Genomic DNA, 19,574 nt, shown 5'->3' with positions numbered 1-19,574 from the left:
AATGGCTTCCTTTCTTCAAAATATCTCACCAACAACAATTTCTGGAGCCCTGAATTCTATATTATTGACATGATTTAATCATATCAGCTCATTCATATGACATATTGATCCCCATTAAAATAAAAATCACTATAGGAGAACATAGCAAACAGCTAACTAATTATTCCCATTTTACTTTCATCTTAGTGTGCATTTCATCAAACCTTTCCCAACACACATTTTTGTAAGCAGGCATTGGAAAATACATGTACATTAGAAAAGGTTTGATAAAGGCTCTTTATCATGGGACAAGGGCACACAGATGTTTCTGGACCGGAAGAACTCATGGTCTAAGGGGTGCTGATAGAAATATAAATCTTTGTGCTGCAATGTTTACAATCGAAGGCCCGTAATAGAATTTAAAAAGTGATGCAGTGATCCAGAAAAGAGTCAGAGAAGGTTTCAGGTAAGTGGTGACAGAGGTCATTGGGGATTGGAATGGATGTTGTCAGTTTTGTCACGAAGAGAAGAAATGGTGAAAAGAAAATGCATTAGTCAGGGTTCCAGGTAGAAGGAAAGACAGTGTCTCAAAGTGCATATTTTGAGGAGAATATAGCCAAGGGATGACTTACAAAGTAGGGGCAGAGGTGTCCCCACAGGGACAATGCAATGATCCAGAACAAGTTACAGCAGTGCATTACCAGCCCTGACTGCACTGACAGGGAGGCATGAGAATAAATTCCGCGGACTCAACCCCTCCTTCTCTCCTTCCTGCTGGTGCTCCCCACTAGCCAGACCCAATGAGAAGCTAGAGATCAAAGGAACCAGCTTGTATAGTTTGAAAAATCTAGCCTTCTAGGACAGAAAGTAAAGTAGAAATAAATCTGGATGGGCAAATAAATCAGACTGGGAAATAAGGATGCAATCCTCCAGTATAGTGAGGAAATATGACAGAGCCTTAGGTAGCAAAGCGTGGCCCTGAACCCTCACTTCACAAGTTTAGAGTCACGTGTTGATTTAGAAAACAATGATCCAACATACAGCCTTTTTGATTATATGCTTGAAGCTGATAGTGCTATCTGCGTAGCTCATGGAAAAGACTTCATCTTTTTGAGGAAACAATGTAGGGGAAGTAATGACCCACTTCTATTTGGAAAAAGAACAATATATGTTTTAAAGGCTCTTATCAAATGGAAAAGAGAATAATTCATCAGAAAGCTATGTTCCCACCAGCTACATACACAGATAGAAAGGCTGCCAACCACATTACCAGGGCTGAAAAGAATTTGTACAATCATTGCATTTTCTGAAAGCTAAAAATACACTTTCCCCAGAAACTAAAAATAATAATTGAGTAAAAATTTAAAGCACAGAACCCCCACAGACTTTAGGGATTGTAACAGTTTCAAATAATGTCGAATTTAAAGGTTTTATTGTTTCCTGGAATTAACTAGAATCAAACAGTTTTATACACAGTCTGGAGCTCTTACATGTTTCGTTTACGGAAGAGTCTTCTTGTTATTTTTTCTTTACCACATTAATATAATTGTAGAAATTTTAATGATTTAAGAAACTACCAGAATTCTCGGTTTACAAAAGTGGAGACATGTAATTCCAAGAGAGCAGAGAAGCTGTGCTCCTTCCCATTTAGGACCACCTGCATTGAAAAGCACCCCTCCCAATCAATGACCAACACTATCACAGGAGCTTAATTGCCTAGTAAACTGGACTGAACATATTTCAGGAAATTGAACTAGAAATTCGTTTCTTTCAGAGTAGCCTGCTCAGTCATACTCCAATAAGTTTAGCCCCATGTGATCTCCAAGAAGACAGATTAAACCATTTCCCCAACCCTTAAACCCACCTGAATATGAAACCACCCCTATTCAAGTGTAAAGCAGATGAACTTTGTATGAATACTTCAAGAGTGTGCAAAGACCCAGGAGAATTTAACCACTGTCTTGGACTAGCTGGGCTCGGCTGGGCCCAAGCAGAAAGTAACTTTCTCTCCTCGGCTCTCTTTCAGCTGCTCTGGTGGGTCTCTCTTCCCCACCCTGACATGGGAAGAACCCATCATTTTTTCTGGGTACTCTGGGTACTAATGAATAAATCAATATTAATAAATGGCCCATAATCAGGCATTAAAACTTTCCATTTGTCATCCATCTAACTTTCTCCCTTTCCTACAGCGCAGAGTTTGTCCACCCTCAAGAGCCTGGAGCAGGGATTTCTTTCCTCCTTTCTCAATGTCTTCTCCCACTCAGGAGCTCTTTGTGGTTCTTCTGGGGTTGAGGCCAGAGGAGCCAGAAAAGGGAAGGTGACAAAAGGTCTTAGTGGACTGGTGCCACAGTGGCCAGCGGTCGGTGTCCTCTGTGTGGGAGATCTCAGTGGCAGCACCCCTGCCCCATGGCTGGAGGTGCCGCGGGCCTGGGACCACTGCTTAGCCCCGTATCAACAAGCCCCACCAATGAGGTGCTGACAACTCATTTTAATGTGTATAATTCTCAGCTAAGGACCAAGACCAGAAATTCCGCTTTAACATTCTTCTATACCATTAAAACTACCTGTGTGTACTGGGGGATAACAAATCAAAGCTGCTGTACAGTGACAGCATATAACGAGAGCAGCGCTGTCCTTGATATCACAGCATGTGGACTTGTCCCACACCTGCTGCTCTGCCTGGTCAGGCCAGTTAACCTTTCTAGGCCTTCATTGCTTCATCTGTATTCTGTACTTGGCTGGATAACAAGATCGCAAAATTCTTTCCCATATCTAGTATACTATTTTCCTATGAAATAACTACTGAGGAAATAATAATTGAGTAAAAATTTAAATACTTTTTACAGTATTACTTAAATACTATTGTATAGTCCCAAAGTATTGGAAATGTTCCAATCTATGCAGTAGAAGAGTTCCACAAAGCATCTCACTGACAGGTCAGAAGTCATGTCCAGGCAGATGTAGGACATGAACCCACAAGCCCTAAAATCTGTAACTCTTGCTGTTGTCTTAAATCTGTCTGCCTACCCTATCTTGTCCTGCCTCCACAAACATCCTTTATTATATGTATTTTCTTTTCTCATGCTCTGCCATATTTACATGAGTTTCTACCTAATATTTTTTAAAAAGTATTTCAAAAGGCATCCAAACCAGAGTCAGAAAATAAATATCTCCCATGGACTCAGGCTGTCAGAAAATATAAAACTCTGCAATTCTGAGACACTAGAGTTTTTTGACCCAAAACTGCCTGTCAAGCCAATCCTTGTCCATCTGCCTCAATGCCCAATTTTGCCTTTCTCTGATTGTAATTCATTAATTATCAAAATAGGAGAAATGGACAGTTTGCTGGAAGATATTCTTTTTCATTGCTAACTTAAGAGGCATCACAAAAGAAGCAAAGAAATCAAAAAACAGAAAATAAAAAAAGATGTTTATTAATGGCATTAGATAAAGGCAGCCCTTGAGGAACAAAATTTCCACTGTTAGGACTTTAGAGTAAATCAGATTACAATTCATGTGGCCAGTTGGGTATGTACCATTTTGGATGCCTGTTGTTAAATCTCAGTTTCTTTGTAGTGGAATGGATTCTAAAAACATACTGGAAAAAATCACCTACCATATAAATTCAGACTACATTCCATACCAACTGAAGACAGGTGTACCAAACTACTCTTAAAGGAAGCATCATGGACAATAGGAACCACACCAAATCAACAAATTAGAAGTTGTGGCCCTGTGGACTTTGAATAATTTATTTACTTTCTCTGGGCCACAGTTGCCACCATTTTTAATTTTCTCATTTATTAATCCAGTTTATGCAATTGTTCTAGAACTTTCCCCGTTGAAGTACATTGACACCTTTGTCAGAATCAATTGGCCACAGAATAGTGTGGGACTATTTCTAGACTCTATAGGACTATTTATAGGACTACTTCTAGACTCTATTCTATTCCATCATCGATACAATACCACTATCATATCTTTTACCATCATTTTGAAGTCTTGAATTTTGAGGTGTTAAGTCCTCTAACTTTACAATTTGCAAGATTGTTTTGACTAATCTTAGCCTTTTGTATTTCCATATGAACTTCAGAATTGGCTTGCCAATTCTGCCCCCAAAATGATGTACTTTGGATGCACTGCATCCAGAGATGAAATTAAGGAGAATTGATGCCTTAATTAATAAGTAAATGTTCCCAGCCCATGAACAGCAATTGTTTCAGTAAAACAATCTTGCACATTTTTTGTTTAATTTATCCCTAACAATTTTAAGATTTATGCTATTGCAAATGATTGATAAAGTTTTGTTTTCTGCATACTTACTACTATTCATAGAAATATATTTTATTTGTGTATATTGATTTTGTATCCTGAGAATTGTTCCTTCTGGCTGTTATTTTGTATCCTCCTAGGGTTTCTGACATACATAAACATGTCATCTATAAATAAAGGCAGTTTCATTTCTTTTATAATATTTATGCCTTTTGTTTCCTTTTCTTGCTTTGTTGCACTATGAACTTCAATACAATATAGAAGTGATAAGGGCAGGCATCCTTGCCCTGCTCCATTCCTAGAAGAAAGTATTCGAATTTCCTTTTTAAATCTTATATAGGTGCCCTTTTGCAGATTGAGAACACTTCCTTCTATTTCTAGTTTGAGAACATTTTAAATTGTAAATAAGTTTTTAATTTTTCAAATGCCTGCTTTAAACTACTTGAAATAATCATACAACTTTTGTCTTTATTCTACTAATTCTTGGTTTTGACGCACATTAGTCTGCTAGGGCCACCATCACAGAGTACAGAGTAGGAGACTTAAACAACAGGCTTATTTCCTAACATGTCTGGAGACCAAAAGACCCAATCAAGACGTCGGCAAGTGTGATTTTATCGAGGACCATGAGGGAAGGGTTTGTGTCATACCTCTCTCCTTGGCTCTTAGGTGGGCAGCTTCTCCCCGTATCTTCACAAGGTCTTTCTTCCCTGTGTGTCTGTGTCCAAATTTCTTCTTATTAGGACACCAGTCATACTAGATTAGGGTCCCCCAGTGGGCTCCTTGTAACTAAATTACCTCTTTAAAGACCTTATCCCCAAATACAGGTACATTTTGAGCTCCTGGGGATTAGGACTTCATATGTGAATCTGGGAGGGGTGAGGGACACAATTCAGCCCATAAACATAACGCATTAAGTTTTCTATATGTTGCTGGATTTTTTTGCTAACATTTTGTTAAGGATTTTTGCATTTTATTTATGAGGAATGTTGGTCTATAATTTTAATTTCTTGATCTCCTTATTAGGTGATGAGTCTTTCAACACTAACATGCAATGATAATGTGACCCTGAGAAGAACAAAGCTATGAAATTGAAATGTTCACTTTGCCTGAGCTAATTACCAGGAAAGCACTTTAATATGCAAAGTGGTGTGACCCAGTCAGCTGCACCATTACATAGGGAAGTATGTTCTGCTTGGCAAACAGACATTCGTCACTACTATGTGCCAGGATCTGAGATTCAAAAGCAAGTAAGACAAATCCATTGTCGCAAAAGTGCTCACAATCCAACACGGTGAACACTACAGACAAGTTGACATCCAATCAAAAGAGTGAAGTAGAAGACATCACTGAGAACCAGTTCAGACTCCAGAAATATGAGGATAAAGATATTTATATGATTACAAATAAGAAAATAAGACACGGAGGAGAAATCCTGAGGCTCCGAAGGCAAGACCCAAATGAATGGAGCAGACACAGTAATGCACCAAATGGAGGACTTGGCAGCCTTTCTCCCCGTATTGCACACCTCTAGGCCCATGCATTTCCCTGCCTGCAGTGTCCTCCCCAGCTCCTCATGTCCAAGTTCACCCATCCTCCAGTCTTTATGAAGGCTCTCCTATGGGCTCCAAGAAGAAGTAATTGCCCCACACCTCTCACCACTTCATAATGTACATGTGGTCTCATTGTTACTAGAAATAAATTCCTTAAGGGAAAAAAAATCTCTGTATTTTTGTATGTCCAATGTGTCTGTATGTGTCTGTCAGAATCTAGGAAACAGTGGAGGTAAAATATACATTCAGTAAAAGGAAATTCCACCTCCTGGCCTGCAGCATACGTAATTTTGGCATGATTCATAGTCCTGCATCATTTCAATGCACCAAGTTTTCATTTCACTCCAGGCCCAGAGTCTGTATGGGACAACCCTCCTTGACAGTGATGTAATTGCTCTTACTAGACTATATGAATCCCTTTTCCTCAAATTTCTAAATCTCCTTTGACTAGGCTATAGAGCCTGCATCAAAGACATTTAGCTGAATTACCAGTCACTGTAGCAATGATACATTTGTAAAACTACAGTTTTCATAATTTTTAATGTATCCCAGTGTTTCCTCATGATACCTACATGTAAGTCCCTATTTTATTATGGTTGGAAGCATTTACTCTTTTATTTATTAGTTTAATGCACTAGATAATGGAATTGGCTGGAGTTAACAGTGTTTCAAGGTACCACATGGTCCTGAAACTCAGCAAGGAAGCAAGATGGCAGATAACACAAACCCTGCTCCAGGAACAGCTGCTTGATGCACAGCATCTGTCCGCTAAGTGTGAAATGGCAGCAACAGCTCATGGGGAATGCAGAGGTTTTCAGATCCTAATGTACCTTCCTATGAGATAGGTGCCTGGTTTATTTTGTCTTCTTTCAAATGTGAGTACTTGAAGTATGCAGCTGAAGAAAACTCAGAGTAATTCTGTTTGGAAAATTTACTCTTAGTCAAAGAACTCGATTTGGTATCAAGAGTCATTATCCAGACTCTTGATAAAAGGAGACTGCATCCAGAGACTGGCTCCTAGGTGATCGCTCTCTGTTCACCAGACTATTATGTTTTAAGTGACTGGTTTAATATGCCACAGTGTTTGTCTTCCCTGCTCGAGACTCCTGTGGTCTACAGGGGTGACTGCACCTTCCAAGTGTCTGTAATATATAGTCAGGAAGATTCAGGGCTAAGGTGGTCTAATCTCTATTAACAGCTGTTACAGTCACAGAACATCTGGTTCTCTTATCAGTTTCATAACTAACCAGCTGTGTCATCTTGGACAAACACTTTGAATCTCTATTAAACCAGTTTCCATTCTAGAGGAATTCTCATACTGTAAACACCTCGAGGAGAGGTGTAGAGGTGTTTACAATATACCATTCTAGCCAGATAGATCTGACCAGAGATGTTTTCTATGAAATGTTGCTTGAGATGATAACAGTTCCTTAGGATACTGTTTTGGGAAACACCAACCTATGCAGATGTGAGAAACAAAGGGTGTGACTCATCAGTTACCTATAGAAGTCATAATATTAATATTCGCAAAGCAAAGATGGATCACAAAAGACTCAAGGATTACAACTTCAAGGGCCTGGCTACTGATTGTCTGGGTTTGTAGAACAAATGGGGATCCTGTGAATGCCAGCCTTTCCAGATATGTTAGAATCTGGGGCTACTAAGCAGAAGAAAGGCTAAACAGATTTTGTTTAATCCCATTCAAATGACGGATAGCCTAGCCTGGCCACTGACACAGGAGATGATAAAAGAGAAAAGGCTCAGCTAGGATTTAGACAAGCAAACCCTTCCATCCTCCTTGGACAAGCTCCACAAAGGACAAAGACCACAGCTGTACGGACAGGCAGAATGATGCAGCAGATGGAACAAGGCCCTGGGTTCAGATAGACCGGGAGCTGAGCTCTGCCACTCTGCCTGTCTGTCAGAGGCCTCAGGCCAAAAGTGTTACTCATGAAAGCCTCAAGGGATCTGCACTCGTTAGCCAACAGAGGAGAGGGGGTGTTCTAGGCAAAAGGCACAATGTAGTTGAAGGTCTGAAGGCTAGAGAGGGTATGCATGTTTGAGACCTGAGAGTAGCTTAGTGGGGTGGGAGCACAGAGCTGAGGAAGGAAGGTGGGAACAAATGGGCTGGAGAGAGGAACTGGGTCCCAACAGGCCCGAAAAGGATAGGGCTGCATCGAAAATCAATGGTTTCGGCAGAGGGAAGTGCCTAACTAAGACATGGTTGGGGAAAGAGATGACTAGGTTCTCTATGTGGGGCACCAGATGCAAGGAAGGAGAGAGACAAGTCAGGAAGGGTGTCCTGTTTTCTGGATTAGGCGACTGGGTGAATGAGCAGAAGTTGGAATGTGGACATGAGGCCAAGAGACACAGTTGTAATCACAGTCCAATATCAGATTCCAAAGTGAGAGCTACTCATGGCAATGGTAGCAGAAGGAATTAAAATAAACAAACCAGCCTTTCTCAGCTGCATGGAAACATCAGCAGCTCATCAATAACCTTAAATAAGAAGAAAAATGCTCACCACAGCACTATATTGAGTGTCATTTCAATTAAATAATTTAGATAATGAGATTGGAATCCTTCTAAAAGGCACCAGGCCAGGCCAGGCATCTAGCAAATATTTGTGGCATTATAGACTATTTTATTTTTATTTTTTATTTTTTGAGAGGGCATCTCTCATATTTATTGATCAAATGGTTGTTAACAACAATAAAATTCAGTATAGGGGGGTCAACGCTCAATGTACAACCATTAATCCATCTCAAGCCTAATTCTCATCAGTATAGACTATTTTAGAAGCCAAATATCTGCTTTGCCTTCTTAGCACAAGAAATTCAATAAGCCTGGAAAAAGTTCAGTTTCACCAGCCAGCGTGATGCAATACCCACACGGTGGAAGTCACTGAAGGTAAAAGAAAAATTTCAGGCATTGACTGTTCAGCTTAGCAAGAAATAGTCCAGTGAAGGACTCTGAGACCTTCAAAATAGAATAGTGTGGTGGATGGTGGCGACTACAATTTCTACAGGGTGTTGGTCTTAACAAGAAATAGAGCTCTCAAAGCCTCTGTTTATTTTTTTCAACGTGGCTATTTAAGCACTTCGGAGGTTAAGAACTTAGAAGGTCTTCTGCCTTCTTGAGCAGCAGTCTGGACTGCATGTTTCTGGGGGGAGTCCCATGGAAAGTCAGGAAGAACACAGAGCTGGCTCACTTCCCCCACTTACTTGGCACAACGGTTTTGTCATGAGATAGAATCAGGCTTGGATGTACATGTTGCAGCCCCGTGGGTCCCTAAACAATTTCTAAAATGTATAGTTTCTCTCTTCTCCTTTACCCATAATTCTCTTGCATGCTTTGGCTTTTGATGTCCTTGAGGTTCAGTTATGTTTGTTATCTGTCTTTCCTAGGAACCTAAGACGCTACCAAGATTTTTTAAATGTGGGCTCCTTTTATCATCATCCCTTATTATCAGCCACGTTTGGGTGTCACTCTCGCGCTGGTTCCGCCAGCTTCCTCTTCTTTACAGCTGCCAACCAAACTGCCTCCAGCTATAGGCACATCGAAGCTGAACAGAAGGAAGACGCATCCCTCCGGCATCAGAGCATCTTCAGTGAAGATGCATGGCTGTATTTAGTGAGCATTTATGAGGCACTGAGTCATGCTAAAGGAGACATTCCTTATGCATCATCTATTTAGTAAGTTTTTCGAAAACATGTACTACATTGTTTTTTGGAAAAATTAAATGTGATGGCCTAACTGAAAGGCAATATTTAATAATAATAAGATTTGGAGTTCTATACATTAATTTTGTAGAGGGATTTTGGGGATTTCCTTCCCTTACCATCCACTCCCATATGGGAGTCATCTCCACTGTGTCTAATAATCAGACCCACAAACAAGATTTTAATAGGATATAAGGACATGTAGTTATTTCTAATGTCTCAGCAGTAAACTTTAGCGGAACAATCAGCCCTTAGCCATTTTTGTTCCCTGAAAAACATAAAGTTGGCAATAAATCTATAAGCAAAGGCCAGTTCTGCATTAGCAAAATGAAGCAGAGAATTAAAGCAATTATCTAAGTAATTTATCATGAACCTGGGGTAGGTAGCTGAATTACTTAAATGAGTATTTCAGGGTGAAAATGCCTTATTGGTAAACGGTTTTTGAAGGCTCTCTTGGTTCACTGCACATAGAACAGGAAAATCATTATGATGATGAAATCTATGTGTGTGTGGAAGGGATCCCCTGTTGGAACTTTGCTTTGAAACGGAGACAGTTCAGAGATGTTACTGTGGTTGAGAATTTTTAGCGTTTGGGGCCAAAAGACAAAAGAAAGAAAGAAAAACTGAGGCGGACCAAACAATGATTCAATCACTTGGGGGTTCAGTTCCTACTCGCCATCCTGTCCTGGATTCCACGGCATAAAAGCTCAAAGAAGTTTTAATTTCTTTCCCTGAACTCGAGTCCCCAGGTCAACACTTACCCCAGCTGCAGGAGAGAGAGGGAATTTTGAAAGTTTCTCAAGATGGGATGCGACTCTGCTTGCTTCTTCAGTGCTCAATAAATCTCAGAAGCAAGGATCACATCAATCTAATTTTGTCTAATTTTGTTCCTATATTCTCATCACTCATGAGCCTTGATGTCATGACTCTGAACAGGCCAGAGGATACAAAGCAAGGAAATTGGCTCTTTTTCCAAGAAGATCTTCAGATCCTTGCAACTGAAGATCTGGTTCAAGGACCAGCAGCAGGCACAGCACCAAGGACCTTGCTAGCGATACTGAGTCTCAGACCCCGCCCAGACCTGCTGGTGAGGAGCGACTGTGAAGCGCTGATCTTGATGATGCAGTGGGTCTAGGAGAGCAAGTGGGGAGATGTGGGCAAGGGAGCAAAGGGAGAGGGAAAGGGAGAGAATAACCACAAAGGGCTGCAGGATCCAGGGCTCAGAGGTCTGAGACAATGCAAAAGCAATGCCAACAAACCAGGTGACTGAGTCATGATGCAGGGCCTTGGGTGTGCTCTCTGAGGTTCCCAGCTGAGGGTCAGCATGTGGGGATGACAGGTGTTAATTATGGCCACCCGGGGCTGTGGCGCCCAGCTGGAAATCATCGAATCATCAGGCAAGGGGAATACTGCCTCCCTGTGGATGGCTTCCTTGCGCTAAGGCAGGCTGTAGTCCCTTCTGTACTTACTCATTAGGGGCTGGGGGAGGGGGTGGTGGCAAGATAGATGAGAATGCCCCACTTTTAAAAAGTTCCTTACCTGGGTGGAGTTTGAGGCAAACATGCTGTTTCCACGGTACATATTGTGTTAGCTTTTCTCTGAACATCCTCTTGCTGCCATTAATTTAATTTTTTTTATTGACTGATTTGGCCAAGCTTGCATCCTGGGCATTTTTTTTTTTTTAAGGAGAGAGCTCACTTCAGAGTACATGCACAGATTCCACATGGAGCTGAAACATTTCCTCTTGTTCGGTCTTTGGAAAAGATGGAGAGCAGCTGGCCAACTTCCGCCACATGTCCTCAAAGAGTATGACTGAGTCACATGGATGCCCTCATTTCCAGGGGAAGAACCCCAGCCCCTCCCCCCATTTCAGCAATACTAACAGTGGCCATTTACTGAACACCAGTTAAGTGTGAGGCATTGTGGTCTTGTCTCCTAACTGGTTCAGTGCAGCTTCAAATAATCCTCTGCTTAACTGTGCTTTTCCTCAGCCCACCCACTCTTAAAAAGATGGCAAGGGTGCCTGCCATGGCCACACACAGGAATTGCTTCAAGGACCCAGTGAGAGACCCTGGTGAGGAGGTATGCAGACGTGAGGCCTCAGCGTTCCTGTAGTTTTCACCTGGAACTTCTCCATGCCCTCCATAAAAATCCCCATGCAGGAAGCAGAGCTGTGCTCTTACCTGGGCTGAAAAGCTCCGAAGCCCTTTCTGCTGCTGCCTTCAGCTGACCACACTAATGCACCCCTCTGAGCTGCTACCATCCAGCAAAGAGCCTGCCTCCCTCATGGGGCACCGTGGAGTCGGTTTTCCCTCCCTAAGTGAATGGCAATCTCTTGTTCATTATTAAATTTGTCAAACTTCAGATTTAATTCCAATCCTGTCCTTCACACTATTAGTCACACATACCCCAGCTGAAGTGGTCAGTAAGTCATCCCCAGAGCCATGCTCACATCACCCCAACACCACCAGTTACCCCCTTCATTCACCAACAGCAAGGGAGTTTCATTGATTTGAACATTAGCTGTCTTAGTGAGGTCTGACTGCACCACAACATACCTACTCAATACTTCAAATGATCTAGGATGAATGTTTAGATTCCAGAAAACCAATCTGGTGACTCAGATTCAATACAGTGCTTATTAAATGGCACCTTTCTCTCCCTGGGCCCTATGCCATGGATTTCACCTAAATTATATTATTTAGTCCCTACAGTAGCTTTGTGAGATAAATATTAATATCCCAATTCTACATTAAAGGAAACAGAAGCTTAGAAACTAAACGGCTAGTCCAGAGTCATAGAGCTACTTGGAAAAACTGAAGTTCAAAGCCAGGACTCCCAGTGCCAAGTCCAGACAACTGTCCACAATGCTGGTTACCATCGAGAGTAATGTGGAAGAAATATTGCAGCACTCTTCATGGAAAACCTTGCTTTTATGATAGCCAGGAGCTTTGTAAAAGCATCTTGATATGCTTATGGAGGAATGTCACTTGCTTGGTGTCGCTGAATATCTAGTTTCCTGTCACAACTCACTCCATAAGTGTGTAAAACACATGAGGTCCTTACTAACACTTCATACTGCACATTGGAAAGGACTAAGTGTTACTTCATGTTTGGCAAGGACCCATCCATTCTGTCAGCCTGAAAGAATTTTTGGCCAACAGGTTTTGTTCAGATCCACAGTTGTTAACTATTAAAGATGTCTGGAAAAACATTCAGGTTGGGCTGGCTGCAGTATTTAATGGATGGCTGAGGTCAATCAAAGCAGAGAATCTCCAGTTCTACAATGCCACTAGTGTCCAAAAATGAAGGAGCACTTCATTTTCTCACACCTCCAAACAGATTTCTGGGTATGAATTAAACCTTTCTGTTCTGAAGATGAGCTCTGTGGACTATGCCACTCGACAGGTTTACACACTCCATCCTGCTAAAGGATTTATCGTTTACAAGAGAAAGCCAAATGGGTTGTATTATTTTGAAATTTCATTCAACTACTGGCAACAAAGGCCAAAAGTAACAGTGACTTCTTTCATTTCTTTTTCACATAAAAAAGATATGGAGGCAGGCAATTTAGAGTTTGTGTGGCAGCTCTACTATGTCATTGACAACCCAGGGTCCTTCTGTCTTTCTCCCAACCTTTGCATATGGTTGCCATTGTTAATATGGTTTCTTGGTCTTTGCTGGCTGCTGGGCTCCAGCCAGTATTCCACAATCCAAGGGAGCAGGAGGGAAGATAGGAGCAAAAGAGGCCCCAACGGCCATCTGTCACCTCCTTCAGAAGCTTTCTTAGACGTTCTATACAAAGCTTTCAGCTTCAAGAGAAGCCACATTGTATTTTTTAGTGCCCAGCCTGTTAAAACTGGAATTTCTGACCAAAGAAGAAAGAGTGGGGCCTGGACTTGGCCAAGAAAGCAGAGGCACTGAGCTTTAGAGCCTGGCCTAGACACGGGGCCCAGTCAATCCAAACTAGAGCGGCTTTGACCGCACCACACTCCTTACAAAGCTGAGCTATACAACTCTTCTTATTTTCTAGGGTGTCTACACAGAGCAGTGAGAAGACTGAGATTGGATCCCAGGTTTACTACTGATAAAGGTGACTGGGTGGTGTGGCTATAGAGCAGTACCCAAACGGGCTTCCCCAGGCCCTTCCATCAGGCACACCGCCCCACGGTCCCATTAGCTTGGGAGGCTGCACCACCACCACATGCTGGTGGCTCGAACCACAAACTTAATTTCTCACAATTTTGGAGGCTGGAGGTCTGAGATCAGGGAGCTGGCCTGGTCAGGGTCTTGGGGAGGGCTCTCTCCTGATCATGTCCGTGTGGGCTTTCCTTGGTGAGCATACACAGAAAGAAATCTTTGTATTTCTTGCTCTTTTAATAAGAGAATTAACCCCATCAGTTGGAGCTACACCCTCATGACTTAACTCATCCCTAATCACTTCCCAACGGCCCACCTCCAAATCCCACTACAATGGGGATTAAGATTTCAACGTATGAATTTGGGGAACACAAACATTGGGTCCTAGCACCCACCTAATCACAAGCAGCAACCTACTCCAGGCCACGCCACAAGGCAGCCTCTGGGTGGAGGAGGGTGGCAGATGCAGAGCGCACCAGAGTTCATGCCCCCTGCAGCACGCGAGTTCATGCCCCCTGCAGCAGACTGAGTCCCCAAGCCCAGGCTGGGCTGAGCTGAGCAAGCTCTGCCCCTCCTCCCAGCGAAAGGTCCCTTCTCCATCTTTGTAGGTGACAGGAGGAGGCAAGGAAAGGCCAGAAATGGTCCTCCAGTGAGCTCCAAATGGAACTCCCTCCATAAGAGGCCAGAGAAAAAGGACATCTCCCTTCACACCTACAATGTTTTCTCCCAGAACCTTCTTTCTTGTTTTCTCCCGGAACCTTCCACACAGCTACCAGAGTGTGCCCTCACTAACTTACTATAAGGTTACTCTAGGAACAGAAAGGTTAGGGGACTTGTTCAGAGTCACACAGTAAGCTGGAGACAAAGCTGAAACCAGGGCCCAAGTCTCCAGACACCCTTTCTGGCATTTTCTCTACACTTGGCTGGCTGTGGATGGACACCCTGGTCTGTCAAGCCAGCTCATGACCACCCGGAGCCCTGAGATGGCTCCTGAGGTTTCTGCAGTATTTAGATCGGCGCCCCTTGCAGTGAGGAAACATCTCTGAGGGAAAAGGGTGTTCAAGCTTTATGAAGCTTCCTGGTGGGCTGGAGAATCAACTCAATCCATCAAGAAACATTTTTAATCACCTTCTGGGTGCCAGGCTATCACTGGGATAAAGTGGCAAAAACCATACTAGCAGAAAGCTGTCAGAGCCCAGCAGGGGAGACAGACAAGGTGCCGGTGTGACAAGTGCAGTTCGGCCGCACTCAAGGGGAGGGAGAGGCTTTTGGAGCAGAAAGCACGCTGAGGGAGGAGATCATATCTCCTGATAATTGCAAGTCACTTGGATGGCTAGGCCACAGGGTGTGTAAGTGTGGAGGGAAGAACGGAAGGAAAAGAACTTTCCCAGGGATACAGTGCCAGTTGAGGTTGCAGCTATTTAGGCACAGGGGCCCCTCAAGGTGAGGGGGCCATCACAGGTCACAGGCATCCCCCAGTGTCTGTCACTTGAATAAGAATAAACTAGAGGCCATCCATTTGAAAACTGTTTTTTTGAATCTCGTTTCAGCTGTTCCAGCCGCTGTGGTGAAGTATTACCACTAACAGCAACAGACACATGGACTTGCCTGCTGCCCTACACAGAGTCCCTTGCCTGTGGATCTGGACAGGCACCCAGGGAGGCAGCTGACGTGCCTCCTTCAGACGGACCCCTCTCCTGCTGCGTTCAACCTCTGTGCTCCAGCTAGGGCTGGGGGCTCTAACTCCTTCCTCAGCAGGCTGAGGGTAGGTTGGGAGTCAGTTCAGACAGACTTGGTACATCCAGAGCTGGCAACTGAACAGACTGCAGTGGAAACGGGGGCTTCATTCATAGTCTCAACTATAGGTTTTAAGTCCCCAAAATGATTACCCCCCTTTCAAAAATTTTAAGCCACAAATCCTTTTTTGAAAAGTTGCCTTGCCCAGGACCCCACAGAAGAAACAAGCATTGTCCTGCCACACCAAGCCCTCCCTCAACAGCCCCTGGCACCCTCTTCAGACCCCACGACTCCCTGGCAGACACAGGGAACCCACACGGGGCCCCTGCACATGGTGGCCCTCTGGTGGTCCAACCCCTCCTCATCCAGTCTGGGTTGCAGATGAGTGCCCCATCCAAACCCTGCAAGTGCCTTGGTGAATTCCCTGTTCCAATCCCATCGGAACAGGAGGGACTACAGGATTCCTCTGCCAGAGATTTCCAACCCCTGGTCAGAGGCTCACTTACTTTAAAAACAGCAAATGCAGCACACTCCTGCAGCTCACTGTTCCCCATGTAATGTGGTTTCTAGGCCTGCTCTTTACCTTGAGTATTTTCTTCTGGATATATTCCAGTTTGCTGGAGTCTAAGAAAAACAAAATTTAAGAATACAATGTAATTCTTCATTGCTGACAGGAAGAACTTGAAAAGATTTTCTTCTCTGTATTTCTTTATTTTGTATTTCTATTTTCACTCATTTCTTTATTTATATGGTGGGAAAGGCATGGAAGACAAAACATTCAGTGAGGCTTACAATGTCTTGGGTATGCCACATATGCTATACTTTCTAAGCTTTATGTCACAGGTAGGATAAATTTAGACCAGTGGTCAGAGAAAAGGCCTCCTTCTGTTGATTTCTCTTTACTGTAGAAAAACAAACAAACAACAACAAAACAGAAAAATGAGAAAAATCTTATCAACATATAAGAAGGTTTACACGCCACAACTGAGTGGGATTTATGCAAGTCTGGCTCAATATGCAGGAACCCATGATATTAACAAGCTAAAAAAGAAAAATCTTACAATTACCTTTTAATAGTTTATGTTTACATCTTCCAGCATTTATTTTGGTATGGCACACAACAGGCTCTAATTTGATTTTTTTAAACTATTTTTTTTGTTAACTAATCCCTCCATTCTTCACCGGTTTGTCACACACAAATTTCCAAATACACTAGGAACAGTTTTCTTTACTGTTTATTTGTTCTAGATTCACGCAGAATCTTTTTATCAAATCCAAAAAATAATTTCATGATTTTGTTAGGATCTATTAAACTTATAATTATTTATGGAAGAATTAACTTATCTACAATGTTTAATCTTCCCACTCAGGGATGGGGTTTTCCATTTATTCATATTCTTTCACATGGCTCTGCAAAGCTCTGTAACTTTCTTCTTCGAGATCTGCTTATTTCTTGCTAGAATTACTCCCAGGATTTGTTGTTCTGGTAACTGGAGCCTTTGTTCCTGTGCAGAGGGGCTAGATGACCAGTTTCCTACTTTTATAGATCCCACATTTCTAAGGCAGAGACTGAACAGGGGAGGAGAAGAACAGGTCTTCCTACCTACACGTGGGCACTCATTCACAGATCACTGATGGTCATTTTTATCGGCCATGAATTCAGTGGAAATCCCCCCAGGTACCAGCACTAATGCGGAAGCAGTCCTAAACCCAGTTTTCTGATTTCCTGTGCCTTCTCAGTACTCCCGTAAGAATCTGCAAGAGGCAACACGGACACTCACCGAATGTCACTGTTCACCCCACCTTTTTTTCTTCCATTCTGAGCCCAGAGTCTTCAAACGGGTCTCAACCAGCCAAGAGCACTGTCATACTATGTGTATTTTGCCATATTATCCATGGTGGTATCTTGACAGATCTTGTCAAATGTTTACCTGAGAAACACTAGGCCTATGTTACTCGCCCCATCTTGCCGCACAGTGAAATGCTTTCACAAAAGGACATGAGGTTAGTTTGGCATGACTTGTCCCTGGTGGCTCCACGTCTTTCAGCAGTCAACACATTCCTTTCAAAGTGCTCACAAAACATCTGCTTAAAATTCGTTCTGAAATTTGACCAAACGCTAGAGTCCACCCCTTTTCAAAATTGTGACATTTACTTGTCATCAATTTCTGGTTCCTCTCTTGTTGTACAGGATTTTTTAGATGACTCCCCGATTATTTATCTAAATTCCCCCAGCACCGTGGGAGGAAACTTGGCTGCACCTGAAGACGTAAACTCATGACACGAATCAAGGCTTGCTCTGCACCTCCAGTCCTTTATTCTATAGATTATTCTACTGACTTAGAATTCCGAGACTCTCAAGAGAACCAGCAGCTGTAGGAATGTTCTTTCCTTACCAGGAAAAGTGTTTTAACCCAACACAGAAAGCATAGTGCTTCCTGCCTTGGAGTCAACAACTGCATCCAGGCTCACGTGGCGTGGTTCACTCTCCAACCTGGACGCTTTCCCTGTTTTCTCAGTTTCAGAGCTTGGTCACCTCTCACTGGAACCCCCCACACACCATGCCCATTTTAAATATCCAGCTTGAACTTCTGGACTTATGTCCTGCCCCTAATGCTTGAATAGGAACGGGAATTATGATCATGAAGTCACACATGCTGTGTGACTGTGAGACACACCAGCACCTCCAGGGTCTTCTCCCAGGCTCCCCGGGGGTGGCAGGGGATGGGGTGGGTATTACTTGCTCCTGACCTCAGGCGGCATTTGGGTGGAGAGGGCAGGTTGTGGGGGGTGGGGCAGATAGTGGGCCAGGAAGACTGTCCAGGAAGCAGACACCAGGCCTATCCGGAGGCCCCTGCCCGGGCCATCATCACAGGCCCCAGGTCATAGTCACAGGCAGTCCAGGGATTCTGGCTCTGCAGCAGAGCCCCCACCCCTCCTGCCGCCCAAGGATGCTGAAAGGAGCCCGCCCACGTCCTGGGGTGGGCTCGCTGGACAGGGGGCCGGCCTCCTCAGGAGGCTGAGGCGAGGAATGAGCTGTGAGACCTGTAAACACCCGCCTTGCAGGTCTGCGGCTGGGGTGCCCTCTTCCCACACCCATCTCCGGCTTCCCTCCCTGCCCATAACCTCTCAAGTTGGATTGGTGCCCCACAGGGAGAAGGCAGGGCCTTGGTTGGGGGGATGGTCAAACACAGGGCTGTTGTGGTGTGTTTATGGGTCACCCCCGAGGTGGGTGAGGAGCATGCTTCTGGCCCCTCTGGGTCAGTGAACCCTGGTGGGCAGTTGTAGGCCAGACACCCAACACCAGCTTGTCTTGCTAGAGTTCACCTAGATTTGCATGGGCCCCGCTGCAGAAAAAAGAAAAAAGTTTGTCAGACCAGCACACCTGCTGGCACAAACTAATGACTCCCTGGCCAAAGCACTGCTCCCTGGGAACATACTGTGTCCAGTGACTGAGGGTCTTCAACACACCCCACCCCGTCCACCTGCCCCCAGTCAACTCCACTCTTGTCAGAAGACCCTGTATGGCTTCTCTGCACCCACCATGAACTGGACTGTGCCGCATATGTGTAATGAATAGAGGTTTATTGACATGATTTAGGTAACAGTGATCTACTGCATTTGGTTTGGGAAAGGCTCTGTGCTTTTTGTAGTTGCCCATTTTCACAGGCAGATGTGTCCTTCCAAAACCAAAGCTATCTTTGCTAAGCACAGAAGACCCAGTGCAACTCCATTTCCCACCTGTGCTGAGACACAGCCCTCTCTCCTACTGCTCCCACACAACTGCAAAACCCTTAAACTGGCTGGAGTGCCAACATGGAACAGTCCAGGCGGCCTCAGGGTGCATTGTCCTGGTGCCCAGGACCTCATCACCAGGCAGGGACCCGTCTAGAGGCCATACCCCTGCTCTGGCAGAACCCCAGGTACAGGCAGGATATTCACCTGCTGTGAGCTCTAAGGCCGCCAACCAAAGGTGCCTGAAGTAAGCAACCTTCCAGGATCTGTGTGAAAACACGGGAGCTGACACATTCCTGTCAATCCCACGGGATTGCTAAATTCTGATGCAGAGAACACATGTTTCAGTCCAACATATGTGCACCCCAAAGGGACCAGAATGTCCCCTGATTTATGAGAACCTCCACCCATTCTCCCACCTCACCCTCAGATCAGT

At 43.9% G+C, this 19,574-nt stretch overlaps 1 long non-coding RNA gene across 2 annotated transcripts in view; it reads right to left on the bottom strand.

Moving 5' to 3' along the window:
- Positions 1-17,353, bottom strand: part of LOC140845186 (uncharacterized) — a 57,641-nt gene extending 40,288 nt beyond the window's left edge. For both annotated transcript variants that reach the window (XR_012123951.1, XR_012123943.1), the window contains exons 1-2: positions 17,185-17,353; positions 15,910-16,027 (exon numbers count right to left, since the gene is read on the bottom strand). This is a non-coding gene — a long non-coding RNA (uncharacterized lncRNA). The remainder of the gene's footprint in view (positions 1-15,909; positions 16,028-17,184) is intronic.
- Positions 17,354-19,574: the final 2,221 nt, after the last annotated feature.

The sequence above is a fragment of the Manis javanica genome, chromosome 2, assembly GCF_040802235.1.
Source record: "Manis javanica isolate MJ-LG chromosome 2, MJ_LKY, whole genome shotgun sequence".
Lineage (NCBI taxonomy): Eukaryota > Metazoa > Chordata > Mammalia > Pholidota > Manidae > Manis > Manis javanica.
The sequence above is the reverse complement of the archived record's forward strand: the minus strand, read 5'-3'. Positions and strand labels throughout refer to the sequence as shown.